The sequence below is a fragment of the Fringilla coelebs genome, assembly GCF_963513975.1.
Source record: "Fringilla coelebs genome assembly, chromosome: 1".
Classification (NCBI taxonomy): Eukaryota; Metazoa; Chordata; class Aves; order Passeriformes; family Fringillidae; genus Fringilla; species Fringilla coelebs.
In genome coordinates this window covers 109,076,922-109,093,693 of record NC_140028.1, presented here as the reverse complement: position 1 = coordinate 109,093,693, position 16,772 = coordinate 109,076,922, and positions in this window count along the sequence as shown.

The window sequence follows — 16,772 nt, the reverse complement described above, 5'->3', positions numbered from 1 at the left end:
GTTATCAGTAAGTCTTTTATCCTCAGGTAAAAGAGATGAAAGAAAATCATATAATAATGAAATGTAAAGACTGGTCATTTTCAGTGACCTCAAAATCTTTTGGATGAAAAATGGGTTGTTAGATTAGTGGTGGACTTGAGGGCGCTGTCAGCACTGTTTTTCACCCTGAGAGAACAGGACGTGCCATGAGCTAGCACATCCATGTCTGTTTGTCCACTTGCATAGCCTCCAATGAAAGTCTCTGCTAGTGAGCTACCTGTTGAGCTCACACCCTGTGAGGCTGAGCTTTGGTCATCTCAGAATTTCAGCAGCATCCTTGCACCTTCCCCTGTGCAGTGACAGGGTGCAGGACACAGAGCCCTCAAGCTGGGTGACAGATAATGGAAGACATGAACCTCCACAGAAATCAAAGGCACAGAAATCCCTTCCTGCTGCTGGAGGAGGCTGATCCCCCAGGGGGGACTCCTTGACTGGATAGTGGACTTACCCCAGCAAGGAAGGGAATATCTCTTGATCCAGGGAAGCTGCCACAGGCCGAGCAAGGGCAGGGACTGCAGTGCCACAGCACCTCCATTCCTCCTCTCCCGTAGATCTTTGTTCCTCCAATGAAGGAGTGCAGGAAGCCAGGTGCCTGTTTGAACCACTTGGCTCTTCTGGAGCAGCACTTGCCTCATCAGTTTTGCCTAGCCTCTTGCACAGGGCTTTATGTCTTCATGAGCTGTGCTGCAGACGTCAGCTTGCAGTGCTGGTGCCCTGATGACTGTGATGGGACCTGGCTGCAGCTCCAGCTGTGAAGTTTGAGCCATGTGGGATGAGAGGCCAGATCCAGACTGATCCCTGCTTGCCAGCCACCCCCCGCTAGGCTGTGGTGCTGCAGGGTTTATCACATCCCAGCCACAGGACTTCACATTTGCCTTTGCTGAATTAATGATGCTCCCAACCACCCTCTCTCCTGCCTGCCCAGCCCAGCTCTCTGAACAGCAGCTTGATCCTCCAGCATGCCCATTGCTCCCTCAGGCTGGTCTGGTCAACTTGCTGAGCTCTCACTCCATTGCCCTTTTCTGGTGTTAGCAGAAGTGCTAAACAACATTGGCTCAAGTATCAGTGGGCTGCTAGCTGGATTCTGTTCTGCTGGTCAAAACCCTTCAACCAGCCACGTTTCCACCCACTTTATGTTCCAGTTATCCAGTTGACCCCACATCAGTTTGGTTATGAAGAGGATGCAGGAGAGAATGCCAAAGGACTTGCTAGGTTCAAAATATGCAATATCCAGTTGCTTAATCACAGGCTGTGGAAGCCAAACCCTCGTGGACAGACCACTTGAGCTTGGTGCTGTACTGATACAGACTGTATTTTGGCACTCGTTTGGCTGGTATTTCTGGCTGTCAGTGAGCTTGAAGAGAGCACAGGCTCTTGTTTTTCTGCACAGTTATTCATGCAGATCTATTCTTTTCAACGTCGACCCAAACAGCCTGTTCACAAACAAAGAGGACCAGATAAGCAGTATGTCACTCAGCACTGACAAGATGCAAAACTCTGAACTGGCCTCAGGGAAAGGGCTGAGTAATGTTCATCATCTGAGTTTAAACAAGGATAACAGCATTTAATATTACTTGCAGCCACAGGAAGGCTTTCAGTAATTTCCCTAAAGCCTTAGTGTTGATTTTGACCACTTTTAGCTCAGCTGAACTTTGAAAGATATTGAAAGCTCAGGAGCAATTCCATTGGGGCACAGAAAGAGCAAACTCCAGATAACAATGCTAAAATGTCCTGTTCACCACCAGTCAAAGGCTTGGCTCCAACACAGACTAGAAGTCAGCAAAGAGTGTGCAACCACAGATGGGAATTTGCTGACCTGACTGATGGCAAGTTGAACGTGAGTCAGCAGTGCCCTGGCAGCCAGGAGGGCCAAGTGTGTCCTGGGGGGCATCAGGGACAGCATCACCAGCTGGGCAAGGGAGGAGAATGTCCTGCCCTGCTCTGCACTGGGGTGGCCTCACCTCAAGTGCTGAGGGCAGTTTTGGGAGCCACAATATAAGAAAGAATTAAGCTATTGGAGAGAGTCCAAAGGAGGGCTATGAGGATGGTGAAGGGCAGAGTGGGGAAGCCGTGAGAGGAGTGACTGATGTCACTTGGTCTGTTTAGCTGGAAAAGGGGAGACTGAGGACAGAGCTCACTGCAGTTACAACTTCCTTGTGAGGGGAAGAGAAGGGGCAGACACTTGTTTCTTATCTGTGGTGACCAGTGACAGGACACAAAGGAATGGCCCAACAATGTATCAGAGGAGGTATAGGTTAGATGTTAGAAAAAGCTTTTTCACCCAGAGGGTGTTTGGGCACTGAACAGACTCCCCAGGCAAGTGGTCACAGCACCAAACCTGACAGAGTTCAGGAAACTTTTGGACAATGCTCTCAGGCACAAGGTGTGATTCTTGGGGTGTCCTGTGCAGGACTGGGAGTTGGACTTGATCATCCTTGTGGGCCTCTTCCAGCTCAGTTTATTTTGTGATTCAGTGATGGCATCTCAAGCCATTTCCACTTGATTGGTATTCTGACTGGGAGATGCATAGAAGAAAGTTCCCAAGCAAGCAAATATGATCCTACCAAGAAATAAATCATACTGCTAATGGAAAAATGCCTGCTGACCAGGAAATTTCATGTCTGAAAGGGATGCTAAGGGATCAGGAGCAAAGCACTGGAGCACAGCTGATCAGTGAAGCTGTGTCTGAAGATCTCCTCATCCCCTTACAGATTGATTTTACAATGATGGAAGGAAATGTGTTTATGATATTTCTATTTTGTGGGGCACTTTCTTAATGCTTCTGCTGCAAAACCTGCTGTCGCTAAGTAATGGCTTCTAATCTCCAGGGCTCTGAATCCAGTGTTTTCTGCAGTATCACCTTCTATCACTGAGGGCTTTTCTTGGCTCAAAGAAGTTGTTTGTGTCTTTAAGCATCTTGGCTGGAGACAGCACAGGCAGCAAGACAGGAAATCTTAGTGCAGGGATCAGGTTGGATGTTTGTATACCCTCCCTCCTAAGAGATACTTGTTAGAGTAAGGTTTTCAGAAGAAAGTTGGTACTAAGTTCATTCTGAAAATCAGACCCTTTAAAACGGCCCTGAATCAGGTGCCCAAAGCCAGAAGCCAGACTAGAAAATGCTTGACCAGCAATTTGGTTTTTATTCTTTCAATTTTATAAGGACAAAAATGGAGAGATTTCCCCTCGGCCACATTTGGGGTTTAAGGCTTTGAACTGAATTCTGTTTAGAGAATATTTAAGAGAGAAGGTTATGCCTTGACCCCATGGCACCTTGTCAGGGCCACGGAGGAGAGGGAGAGGTGTGCTCCTTGTTCCACCAGTGCAGGTGGGGTCCTCAAAATCACAAGGAAGTGTTGGGTGTGTGGGAGGCCAGAGGGCACTGTGCAAGTCGTGTGCCCTCTTCTGACCTGCAAGAGTTGAAGAGCTGAGCTCCAGAGAAGCCAAAATATTTGCCAACACTGCTATGATCACCAAATGGGTTCAGATTTCAAGCTGAGGTGCCTGAGCCTGTTTCTCCAGATCTAGAGCAAGAGCATGAAGTTCTTTGTGCACAAACTCTGAAGTTCCTTGTGTCAGCAAGGAAGGGGAGACAGGCACATATGGCGGGGAGAAGGAAGAAAGAACGTGGCCAGGAAAGAAGTTATTGCTTTGCTAAAAAATTATTCCACTGCTACATCACACCTTTAGACAGGTGTAAAATGTGGCTCCCCAAGGAAGGATGAAAATGAATCTGCAAAGTTTGAAGCAATCAAAACAAATGAGGGAAGGCCTAAACTTCTGGGCACCTATACCATGACTGGGCTGGTTCTAAAGCAACCCATAAGTTTTGTAGAACTGTAGAGTATTATACAACAGAATTTTGAATAGCAAAAGGCACTGCTACCCTCTTTACATCATTGCTCTGCCAGCACCAACAGAAGGATATTTTGGGTCCAGATCTTGTTTCTGTGTGATACCAGTATCTAAATAACGTAATTACATAAATTTGTAAGGTAAATGCACTAGGAATGAAGGTAATAGTAAACTAATTTACTTCTGTTTTCTTTACTGCAGAAACACACAAGTAAGTAGGGAAAGTAAGAAAAAACTGTTGTTTTGATGATCTCTCTGATAAACACTTCAAAAAAGTAATAGTCACAGTATCATGAGTATCACCAGAGGAAACAGCTGTTTGCTGATAAAAGAATGAAATACAGAGGATGGCAAAGCTGCAGCTGGACAGACAAGTAGAGGTGCCTCCAGCCATCCCACTCATGATGCATTCTTTGGGTTCACCATCCAGGGACAGAGCCACAGGATTGCAGGAGGCTCCTTGGCACCTCCTGACACCCCAGCTCCCCAGCTCTGGCATAAGGAGCATTCTTTTCCCTTTGTAAGGTTTCTCCCATCAGAAAGGCATTTGCCAGCTCTCATGCAGAATCAGTTTAGCTTTCACCTTAGTGTTTTGTCACCTGCACTTCTCCCTTGTCCCTTTCCAGCATCCTCCCTCCTCTGCTCTGCTTTCCAGCTCCAGGTGCTTGCGCAGGCAGTGAAGCAGGACCCTGGATCTCCCAGCAGGGAGTTAAACACCATTCCAGCATCTCAGCAGATCCTGCAGCACACCTGGGGAGGAGCAAATTGCTTGACAAAGTCTCATGCTGGGTCCCCAGCAGTCTGTCAGGGCATAGGTGGGCAGAGGGAGGCAGAGGCAAAATCTGGAGGAGCACAGGAGTTCTCTGGTTTTTAGAGAAAGCTTGTTTTAGTCCTGCTGCTAATGCAGGGAAACTCTTTGGTGAGTCCTGGAGTCCTTGCTCAGGACCTGTTTGGTAAAGCTGAAAAAGCTGATGTCTCCAAGAGAGCAAAGGACATCAGATATGCTGCTATTTGTACAGACACAACAAGAAATGCTACTGTGATTTGGGGTAGATTTTAATAGGGAATACTGCAAGCAAGCCAAGTGGGTGACTATAGTTCACAGAGCTATGATATTGGACAACTTCAAATGTCATATATGATTACAACAAGCAAAATAGAGATGACAATGATGAGAGGAAGAGTTTTGTTTAGCAGCTGAGGTTGCTAGCAATGCGTGAGTACTGTTGATGCATATTTAATCAGAGCAGTTGAGTGCTGGACACTGTATTTCACATCTAAAAGCTTAAACTAATTTGCTATTCTGTACAGCTTTGGCAAGAAAGCTGCAAGATTAACACAATTATTTTGTAAGCAAGAGATAGGGATCTGTGTGTTATAGAAAAGGAAATTTCATTGTCTTCCCCTTTGCACATTTAGGTGAGGAGTGGTGGAAGGCAAGAGGGTGTTTTTAAATGACATGGCAGATGTTTTGCCAGAGGAGAGGTGAGTTTGCCTGAGTTCTGGTGACTTCCCACGACTTCTAAGGAGAGAGATGTCTCTCCAGGGCTGTATCTCCTGCTGTGCCTTTGATCTGCCTTCTGTGCCTCAGGGTGAGAGCAGGATGTGGTGGAGAGTCCTGCAGCAAAGCTATGGTTTCGTTGTCCGCATCAAGTCAGGACCGCAGCCTACACCAGCCCAGGTGTCTTTTAGAGAGTTCAAAGCCCTGCTCTTCTCAGGTGAAGACCTTCTTGCTTAAGCTCTATAAAGGGGTTCTTTCTTCAGCAGAAGGCTTGGAGGGCAGAACTCATTTTGCATGTTTAACATCATGCATAATTTACCTGCAAGTCAGAGGTGCCTAAGCCTGAGGGCTTCTTCCAGTGCTTAATGCAATAGCTGACTCAGGGAAACTGCAGGGCATGAGGAGATTTGTTGATGGGGCTGTTGCATTTTCCTATAGACTCTCAGTGGATCTAGCCAGTCCTTGAGAGTGCTCACATCCACGTTTTCTTAAAGGGCTGCTTTCTTTAAGTTTTGCTTTCTCGTTTTCTTTCTTTGCAAAATATGAAATGAGATGTCTAAGAGCAGGGCACTGTGCTATATACCTCAGCCTGCACACTAGGGCAAAGGAGCTCAGCTTTTGATTAAACAATTTGCTTTTATCCAAAATGCAAGGCTGTCCCTTGCTCTACAGCATTACCTTTGAAGAAGGAGCTTAAAATTCCATGTATTCCTAACAGCAAAACAAGCAACCAAACAAAAGCAGAAGTTTTAAGTAAAAAAGGAAATCTCATGAGGAGCTGAGGTTATGAGTATCGAGGGCATTCCCCCAGGCTGAAAGGGTAGGAAAGACAGATGAGCCATGCAGGAGCCTGTAGTCAGCCAGCTCACAAAAACCTGGAGCAGGGAACAGAGGAGATCCTGAGAAGGAGATCCTGCTCGCTAGATCAGTGAGTTCTTTCCAAAGAGGTGAAGGATCCGGAAGGAAAAAAGTCTAAAGATTTTTCAGGGGGGAAAGGAAAGGCCAGAAAAGGGAGAGGGCACTGGCAAGGTCATTGCTAAAGATGGGAGTGCAGCTGCATCTCTGCTCATCCTCTGCAGCAAAGCATCAGTGAATGTGGGCTAAGGCCATGCTTTGGGGCTCTCTTGGCCAATCCCATGGGAGTTGATGTGTGTGGGAATTTGTACATTGTAGACATCAAAAAGCTCCTAGGCAAGGGCTCTGGTGTTGTAGCTCACTGCAAGCTCATGGGACATCAATACCCATCAGGGTTCAGGGCTTATCCCTGTATTTGTTTTGGCAGTGTGTATACTTAGAGGAGGATATGCTGCAAACAGCACCACAAAATTAAAGACAAAAAATAGCAATATTGAGTTTTTTAATAGCGGGTTTGGTGTGCTGCATCTCTAATGAACAGTTTAGTTTTGTAATGTGATTAATTTGCTGCCACAGTGGATGTTTTGTTAATCTTGGAGGACCTAGAATTGAAAAGGGGGAGGGAGTGGGAAACAGGATTTTTAAGCCCAGAAATTTAATTGCAAGATAGTGCCTGAAATATAAATTGATACATATAACTGCTTTGAGAGATAAGCATTACTGATGACGTTGGTTTCTGGCAGACAGGATCATTACACTGTTATGAAATAGATACTGCTCTGGGCTTTACTTTGTAATTTATATGGGCATGAATTTGTTTGACATAATTCTCTTGGCTGCTTCTCATCCTGTAACAAGGCAGCACAGCTCTTAAATCTTGTTATGGGCACAGGACTTTGTGGAAGGGGTGGAAATGTCCAGATTCCCCTTGAAATACACAGTTGAGAGAATCAGGTTTATGATATTTTTCCAGTTCCTTTAAACCAAGTGCTGAATTCACACTCTGTGCTCTGTTGTTCTCCATAGATGGTACGAACTGATGTCTACCTAGAATAAGGCAAAGCAATTCCCATTTATCGGGATGTAGCCAAATTATCTCATAATAATTAATTTCTTTATTGCTCTTCAGTGTTTGACTTTCAAGCACCTGAGATTTTGTTTTCTTGGTTGGTCTTTTCTGCCGTCTCAGATGTTCAGTAATTAGAGAGACACATAAAGTATTTTCACACCACACCATGGCAAAATTTACAAGTACCTCTAAAAAGTCGAAGACAGCATTCCCACAGTGATAATGGATGAAATGTTTCTAGGAATCATTTATCCACTGAGGTTGACCTTTTCTCTGTTTGAAGGCTTGAAGTGATTATTTTTTCATAATCGTGACTTCTGAACCATGTTTAAAGTGGATAACTTTGAGCTGACAGCTTGTGTCTGTCATATAAATCCTGTATTGTAGGTATTTGCAATCTATCATAAACAGGTATTGTGTGTTAAAGAAAGCAGATACAACTGTAAGCCAGCAGAGGCAAACCGGTTGGATTTGTAGTTTTTTCTCCCCAGATTACAAGGGACCCCACAGTCAACTTGTAATTCTTTTCTTCATAATTCCAAAACCACTGTAACACTGAAAATACACTGCTCTAAATCAGAGCAGCCCTGATGGGGGTTGCAAGAGTGTAGGAGGAGCAGAGAGGAGGAGAAAGAACTACTTGCCAGATGGGTTTCCTCAAAGAAAAGGTAGGTGCCTGACCCAGATATTAGAGATATTTTTGCATCAAAGATTTTGTATTGCAACATATGTTTACAAAGCACATAGTTTCATCCCACCCTGTGTAATATTAATCCCACCCTTAGGAGGCAGCAAGAGGGAAAGGTATTTCATTTTCATCTGAGATCAAAGCTAGGAAGTGCAAGAGAGGTTCAGATGAGCTACCCTAAATTTTTCCCAACCTTAGACCAAATTTCAGCTGAGGTTTGATCAGATTGATCAATTTCACTTTCTGCCCTGCTTCATTTTGGCCGTAGCATGAGATACAAGACATAGCCATCTGCAGAGACTTGGGCCTAGTATGTGTATTTCATCTCTGAAAAGTGAATAATGAAACTAAGATAAGGATAACAATGTTCCACCCCTATATAAAACATCTTGTAAGTGAACTTCTTTGGTTGTAATCTTCCAATTGCAATCACAGTCCCTCTTTCACACTGCAGGTTATGTAAAATTTTTGTAGGGGGCACAATTTATGGCAATATTTAGTAATCAGATAAGTGGTGTATTCACAGGAAGGAAGACATTATAGCATTCGGCACTCTGTTCAGCTCAAAAATAGCTCAGATTTTAAGGAGAGGAAAAGGAGAGGAAAAAAACCTCCTGGGCATGATTGCAGGCATTTACTGATGCTCGGTTCCAGAGCTGTTTTCAGTATATTGCTAAATGATATAAAAGCCATTTGATACTTATCAAAAGAAAACTGCAGCGGCTCAAACAGGCCAAATACACTCGAGTGACCACAACACAGAGCTGGATCAGTGACTCATGGGCAATTATTGCTGGCAGTAACTTCAACTGGCAAAAAAACTAAATTAGGAATTTCAGTTCTTGAGAGAGAACCTTCCCAAGGTTTGTCAGCCCACCCATGAGTCAGAGGCTTCCTTATTGTTCCCTGAAATGAATATTTAGCTGATGTCCCTTTTGGCTGGCTTAGAGGCTCAGAGGGGGAAAGCACCCCTGTGCACTTGCTGTAGCTCAGTGGGCATTAGTGAAAGGCAGGTGAAGCATGTTCAGGGTGAACACTGGTCAGATTTTGCTAGGCACAGCAGGGGCAGTGTGCCAAGGAGATGCAGGAAAATGCTGATACTGCCTCCCGAAGTGCCTGTCCAGCAGCGCTGCATGAAAACCCTTCAACCTTATGGCTCAAGTCTTTATCCAGCCACAGGCTTAATCCTCACTTTCCTTCAGACCAGCTCACCACTGACACAGCTTTGGTGATTCCAATCCTGAGATTTAGCTCAGGAGTGCCCCCTGACCCCAAACTAATCCTCAGCTCCACTGAAGACAGGACCTTTAAAAACAGTGTTAGCATCAAATCTAGGTTTGTAAACTGGTTTAAAGTGCTAATAACAGGAAAGTTTGAGATTAGGCATTGGACCAGGGGCACAGGGGAACTAGAGTTGCTGCTGCTGCCTGTAAAGTCTTTCTCCCTAAAGTTTGGCTTGGTCAAGTCCAGAAGTAATGTTGGGTTTCATGCTGGAATCAGTGCTGGAGGATGGGGGAGGAGTTGTGTGTGATTGGACTCAGTATGTTAGCAGCTGTCTTTCTAACTTCCATGTGAAAATGGCAGATAAAAATAATAGTGGTGTGAGGTTTGGAGTAGAAGGGGCAAATGTCCATAATACAGCACTGCCTGGGTTAAGAGCTCTCTCCAGTAAGAACCTACACGTTCATAGGATGGAGATGACAGGGATAGAAGTAATGTTAATAATCCTCACCTCACCTTTACCCCCCAGCTGCAATGGGAATTTTGCTCTAAATCCAGAAATGCCTGCTAGCACTAGATCTAAAACCAGAGTTTAATGTTGTTTTGGCCTGCGCCATAAACTTCATCTGGCAGCTTTTTTTGTGCTCCAGTGAAACCCTATCTTGTCAGCTTCTGATTGCATTAAAAGCAGTCCCTGAATTCTACAATGCATCAGTATTTTCTTAAGACAGTCTGCACAAAAGCATGTTTTTACATGGCAGAAGTCTTAACAAATTAGTTCCTTCAAAGAAGGTTGCATGTCCTTTAAGACATCTATACTCTATTAATCAGTCATTGAAACACTTCCATGTTGGTTGTACTATTGCTACTGTAACTTTTTTTTATTCCCTGTGCCATTACTGTCCTGAAACTGGGCATAAAAATTAATAATCCCATTACTGAATGTATATTTTCAGCTTGTTCTTTGTTCAAAGAACATCTAAGACTAGCAAATGTGAGTAGAGGTGCGAGGAGACACTAGATTCTCTAGAGCTCTAGAAAAAGCTTTTTAGAAGCATCAAGTTTAGCCGAGAGTTTTGCATCTCAACTGATTGCCAAAAACCCAAGACTTAAGCATTGCCATCCCTAGTCTATATTAAAGATTTAACCCATGATCTGCTGATACATAGGCAAAGAATATAGTAAAAAGTCAGTTCATAGAAAACTACCCCTTTTGGTTCTTTTACATGGGGTTTTCTTACACTGACACCAGTGCACTCCCTCTGACACAACCTTGCTTTGAAGAAACTGAAAAACTGGAAGAAAACTTTTCTCTTCCTACAGGAGCTGTAATGGCCACTCACTGTAGCCTGCCTAAAGCCAGGAGCTGTATATTTCAAACTGTTTCCCTTTGGGGAAAACTAGTCTGAGAACAAATTGTGCAAGTCCCTGTGTTCCTTCAGTTCAACCAGAGAGCAGAACTGAGGCTATGCACCCTGTCTCCCTCACTGAGGAATGAAGTTCAAATTGAAGGACAAAATAATATTTAAGTAGGATTTTTTATTGTTGTTTTTTTTTTATCACTTGTTAGAAGTCATTCAGCAAAACCGAACTGAAATGAACAAGTAGAAAACTAGTTTGGAAGTTCCCAGAATTGCTCATCTTGGTGTTTCAGTGAGGTGCCTTGGAAGAATGACATCTTGGTAATGATTCTTCAGTGGTCAATGCAGGGTGGAAAGTTTCTAAGACAAGAGGGAAATCCCTATATTTTTCTGATGGTGGGCTACTGGTGACTTGTCTGTCAAACATTAAACATTAACATTAAAATGGAAATTCTCCTCACCAGATTGTGTTGACAGAGGGGGAACAGCCCCTTCTTGAGTTTTCAGCTGGGCCTTTTTTCCTGTGACCAACCATGTGCCACTGATGTTAACAGAGCTGTGCTGGGCTGTCTTCAGGGCTCTTTGGCTCTGCTCCTCTGATGTGTTGGCATGTGAGCTAGGTCAGAAGCAAAGGCAGATGCACAAGAAATCTGTGCTAGTGAACAAGGCCGACAATTAATCTTGTTTTGTTGGTGGATGAAGCAGACCGACCATTGTTTGGAATACCTGCCTTCCCCTTCCTTACACCACAAAGAGCATCCTCACAGAGGAGTGCTGAATTAGCATTAGCAAGCACAGCTTACAGAAGAGACCACTTCATCATTTTCTCTTGTCATCAGTGGAGAAGCTTTTGTGAGCATTGAATGGAATTATTTTAATTCCACACAATTAAGGGACAAAACCACAAGTGAGAATCTCACTGGTGTAGTGATAAACACCAACCAAGAGCAAAATAAAAGTGGCATTAAATGGCTGCAAAAGGCTCAATGGATAAGCACTCACCTATAATTGCCTAGCAGATGGCAAGAACATCTCTTCAAGCTTAGTTGCTGAAACATTTGATGTTCAAATATTATAAACTCTGCAAGAAATCCCACGATCTTATCCTGTCAATCTCTTAACCTGGATATAATGGATGATAGAAAGGATAAAGAAATAGCACCAAAAAGAGGGCTTGCAGAATAAACATTTTCATCATTGACCAAATAGACAGAAAAAGCTCTCTATTTAATGAGATTGCCCAATACGATGTTATGATAATCCAGAAAGGCACGGATGAAACCCCTGATGTTTAACACAATCTGAAAAGTCAGTAGAGCAGCATCTCATGGCAAACAGATATCTCAGTTACTGTGCACCTCTGACTCTCTCATATCAGTGAAATTCTTCCCCTTTCTAATGTGAAACTGTTACTCCTTTTGGGATTTCACTCCATTCTCAGATTTGCCCCCACAGTTGCCAGCTATTTGCCATGTTTCCCTAGGGGTTTGGGGCCAGGTACCTGCTATAAGCTATCACAGCAGACTATGAGTACCATGTTCTTACAGCAAACATGGGTTATTCAAAAGCAAAGTACTGCAGCAGGAAACAACAACAGGGCAAGAAAAAGGCTACACATTGTATCACATTCTCTGGGTCCCATCTGTTTACTTTTATCAGTTCCTGTGGGAAGCTCATTTGAGCAGCTATTGTCTCGTTTGATGTTTCAAATAAGATGTCATTTGACATGTAAAGTAATGGAACAAAGTGTATCTCAGTGTATCTAGTTGTAGTGTCTGCTCTCCATGATGGATCCGAGAGGATAGTATATTGACAGTAAGAAACACAGGCATTTCTGCTTACAACAGCATTAGGGTAATGGCAGAATATCAAATCCCCTCTTTAAATTTTCATTTTTTTTACTTTGGTTCGAGAAATATTCATAAAATTGGCCCACAGTGACACATTCACCTGTCTTGAAGAAATCTATTCATTGTGAATTGTGGGAAATCTAGCTAACAGGGCAAGACAGTTGCAGCATCATGGAATGACATCAGTGCTGGTCACTGGGGAAAGAATCTGGCATTTACTGCTGATTTTGAAGACATCTTTTTCCAGAGAGACTAATAAATGTGACTATATACCGCATATAATAGTATGCAGATTAAACATGGCAGAATCCAAATAAGCCTGGAGATGTTAAAAGACTGGATATGAGAGCAGCTGAAGAACTAACTGCTGAGATTAGAGTTCAGAGTTGTGAAGAGGAATTAGTCACTGGAAGGAAACCTAAAGAGTTGCTTTGTCCCTAGTTCCCCATGGACTCTGTAGCACCTGTGGCAGTTTTCTTTCTCTTGTCACCCACATTGCATCTTCATACAAAAAGACCTAACTCATGGGGGTTTTCCCATTTATCAGAGTGTAGATCCTAAACTGTGGGAAGAGAGGACTTGGTTTAGCTCAGGAAGACAGACCCCCTTAGCTCATTGTAATCTGTGACATAATCACCAATGTGAATCTATCCCAGCTACTCTAGTCCTAAAAATCTTCTATGCCAGTTATGCCTGCTGCTTCAGGCAGCGCTTTCCAATGGTCTGCTCATGAAGAGTCTGGCACATGGGACCAGAGGGGTCTGTTCCAGCAGCACATTGTCTCATCACGCTCTCACATGACAGGATCAGTACAGTTGGTGTCTGTGGATGCCTCTGATAATCCAGGAATATCTCCCAAAGCTCTGCTCCAGCCACTTTGCAGGTGGAGGGAATATGTTGCTGGTAACTAAGAAGAATGCTTTTTCTTGTTGTTTGGTCCCTGTTTGTTCTGCTGGAACTCACCACAGGATTTTCAAAAAGGGAACAAACTCATCCACCTTGAAAGACAGCTTTGCATTTATTTATTTATTTTCCAGTCAGTTGCCTCACAAGAACATTACTCTGTAATCAGTGCAACTGGCTTGCAGTCTACTGGTACCATCACCCTTTGATGTTTAGAAGTTTATGAGTGGAACTGCATTTTGTATCTGAATAATGCATAATTCTGTAGGGCTTCTCTCTGTGCAGGCAGTCAGAGGGAACGGGGCAGTCCTTTCCCCCTCAGCATCTTTCTTGAAATCTCTGGCTTCTGCGTGCAGAAGACTGAGCTTCTTAGAATAAAGCGCTGCTTCCAACATGGTTCAGTGTTGACATTCACCTCCTTAATCCCAAGAATTAATTGTTTCTATCACTGAGTTACTGCCTCAGATGGACACTCCAGAGCCACAATGCTTTGAAGAGGGAGCTGGAAGGAACTCCCTGGGACCACAGCATCATGTCCCCTGCTGTGGCAGGGAATTGTGCCTGACTGTTCTTGCCGGGAAGACTCCACATGAAAAGCAGCAAGGATGTTTTTCTAGGCCAGTTTAGCCCAGATTTTCAGACCCCAAATAAAAAAAATATCTCCACTTGTTATGTTCATAGTTTTTATCCCAACTTGGTTGGAAATCTCTTAGTTCAAAGTGCCCAGGGATGTGCACTGCACCATAGATGAGGCAACAGCAATTGCTTCTGCAGTGGTATTAATATTTTTTCTATCTCTCCTAAAAAACCTTTTTCTGATGCATATTAATTGCATTTGACTTCTGCTTTGTCAGCTCCTTCATCAGCATGTACTTCTGGCTTTTACTTCACTCTGGGGACACCAGCTCCCAGAGTTCCAGGTGACCTCCAGAAAGTTGTGGACAGCCTGCTATGCTGGGTAAAAATCTACTTTGTCAAATTAGAGTGAATGATGAGATCTTAGGATGGTTAATCCACTCAATTTGCTGAGAGTCCTCGGTCACTAACATGAAATAAAATCATACTGACAGTTCAGCTGCAGAGTTGAGCTGTGGGTGCAGGTTATGACTGCAAAGCCTGATAGCACAGACAGCAGGACTCAGAGAAAGGTTAAGCTGATGATTTCATGCTTGCAGCAGCAATAATACAAAGCTAGCATGAAGCTCCCTCCTGCAATGAAAGGTACTCTTCTTTGGTGCCCAAGAGGTTTTGGAAACACAGCTGCTCCTTCCCTAAAAGCAAAGCTTAGAATGGTACCATCAACTTGCCATAACCCCATGCTAGAGGAACTTGCTGTTCCCTGTTGTGCACCACTGCAAAGTTATCCAGCAAACTTATCTTTGATTTGCCATCACTTTCCATTGCTTTAATCTCTAGCTCAAAATTTCCACGTTTTTGTAAGATTTAAAGCACTAACTGTGCTCCTTTCTAACATAACTGTGTTCCTTTCCAGTGGAAAGTGGAGTCTCTAAAAGCTTGTGTATCTCCTATCTGCTGTCTTTTGTCATATTTGCCCATTACCAGTCCTGACAGAAGTTCCCACTAGCTTAAATGTTTTAAGATTTTTTTTGCAATGTTTTTTTGCAGTTAAACAAGTTGGCAAGGAGATAGATAGATAGATAGATAGATAGATAGATAGATAGATAGATAGATAGATAGATAGATAGATAGATAATTTGCTCAACTGTGTGTGTTTCAGCTCTTCTGGTGAATACATTATTCCGATTATTGTCCTGCAAGTGAAAAATGTTGTCTAAATTTTTATAGACTGAATATTCATGGGAGGTGAACATTTTAGCTGTTTGCTGAGTGAATACAAATGCAAACATTAACATCACAGATTCACATCTGCTAGAAATTTCTGGCACAAAGCAAGAGAGATTTGAGGTGACAACACTTTCCCACTTCACAGGAGATGAAAAGCAATGACTTAATTAAAATATTTAAAACACCAAAAATTAATACTCTGATCAGAATTTCTTTCAGAATTTTAAATTGACGAGTCCATGTGGGATGTGGGCAGCTCACGGCTGGTCACTCACATGCTGTCTTCATCCTTGCTGTAGTTCTGCAGTCTTTCCTCCTGGGAGTTGAACACTGATGAAACAACTGAATGCCTGCATGTTACTGTAGTCATTCATAGTAAGTTTAAATCTGCCAGAGAAAATGGAAATTTAAGGCAAGGACTAAGAAAGAACATCTTCAAGATTGGCTTTAATTCTTAAGTTTATTTTCTACTGCAGGTAGGTTTGTCACTGCTATGTTTGATTGAACACAACACAGCGGCAATGCTGCCTGACAATTATTTTGGAGGAAAGAATGGAATGTTTATGGTACTTTTTGAAATATTCAGTTGAATACTTTTGTCCTGAGGCTCCCTTGAAATTGTTCCATTCTGGTAGGTTATGATTTTGGTGGTAAGAAGTACTATTTCCAACTTCATTAAAGCTTTTATTGCAGTAAAATCAGGTCTCCAAGGAGTGGAAACAATTGGGATATGTGGTGTTGTGATTTTTATGCCAAAGACAAGGAAATGAAGGGAGGTACTGGAGACAAGAGGAAAGCAGAGAAGCTGAGGTTGGACCCAAGAACACAGGTTCTGATTCTGGCTTGGATGTCATGCTGTTAGAATCCTTTCCTTGTGCTCACTGATTTTCAGTTGGAAACACACTGTCGATTTTTAACATCTCCATTAGTTCCACATCTTCAGGATGAAGATCTGATTTTTCCCAGCTGTCCTGGCTACAGGCTGACAGGCGTGGGGCATTTTTGGTGTTGCCTGCCCTGCTTTGTCTTTGTGCCACCTAAAAGCCACGAATAGCACCATCTTTCAAATGCCTACACAAGCAGATCTCCCTTCTCTCCTGCCTACAAATGCCTGACATACCTGAAACTGCCAACAGTTAATTTGCTGGAGTGCCAGGATTATTTGTTACTGCCTGCACCGACATCCTTTCATCTCAGTGCTGTTTCTTGATGTATTTGAGGACAGGAACTCTCCTTGGGCTTTGCATTGGCACAGTTCCTGGTGAAACAACCATCTGGTGCGGGGCTCCTCAGCATGTCAGCGGTGCAGATGGGAAGCAACGTTGGATCAAAGCTCTGCGTGTTTTTCTCGTTGCTGTGAAGATGTTGAATGTAAGGAAAAATGGGTTCCCTTGCAAGGCATGGCTGGCTGGCTGCACAGAAGAACCCTGCCAAGCTCCTTTTGGTATCTTGTAGGGTAAGACAGAAGCCAGCTGGGCTCCTCACCCTCTGTCTGAAGATAGGGGTGTCACAGCTTGCAAGAGCACAGGGGGACTCTGGCAAGGAGGTGGTGACAGGGGGTGGTGACAGGGGCTGAGAGCCAACCTTCTACACAGTGCCTGGGAACCTCAACTCACCCCAAGCCTCC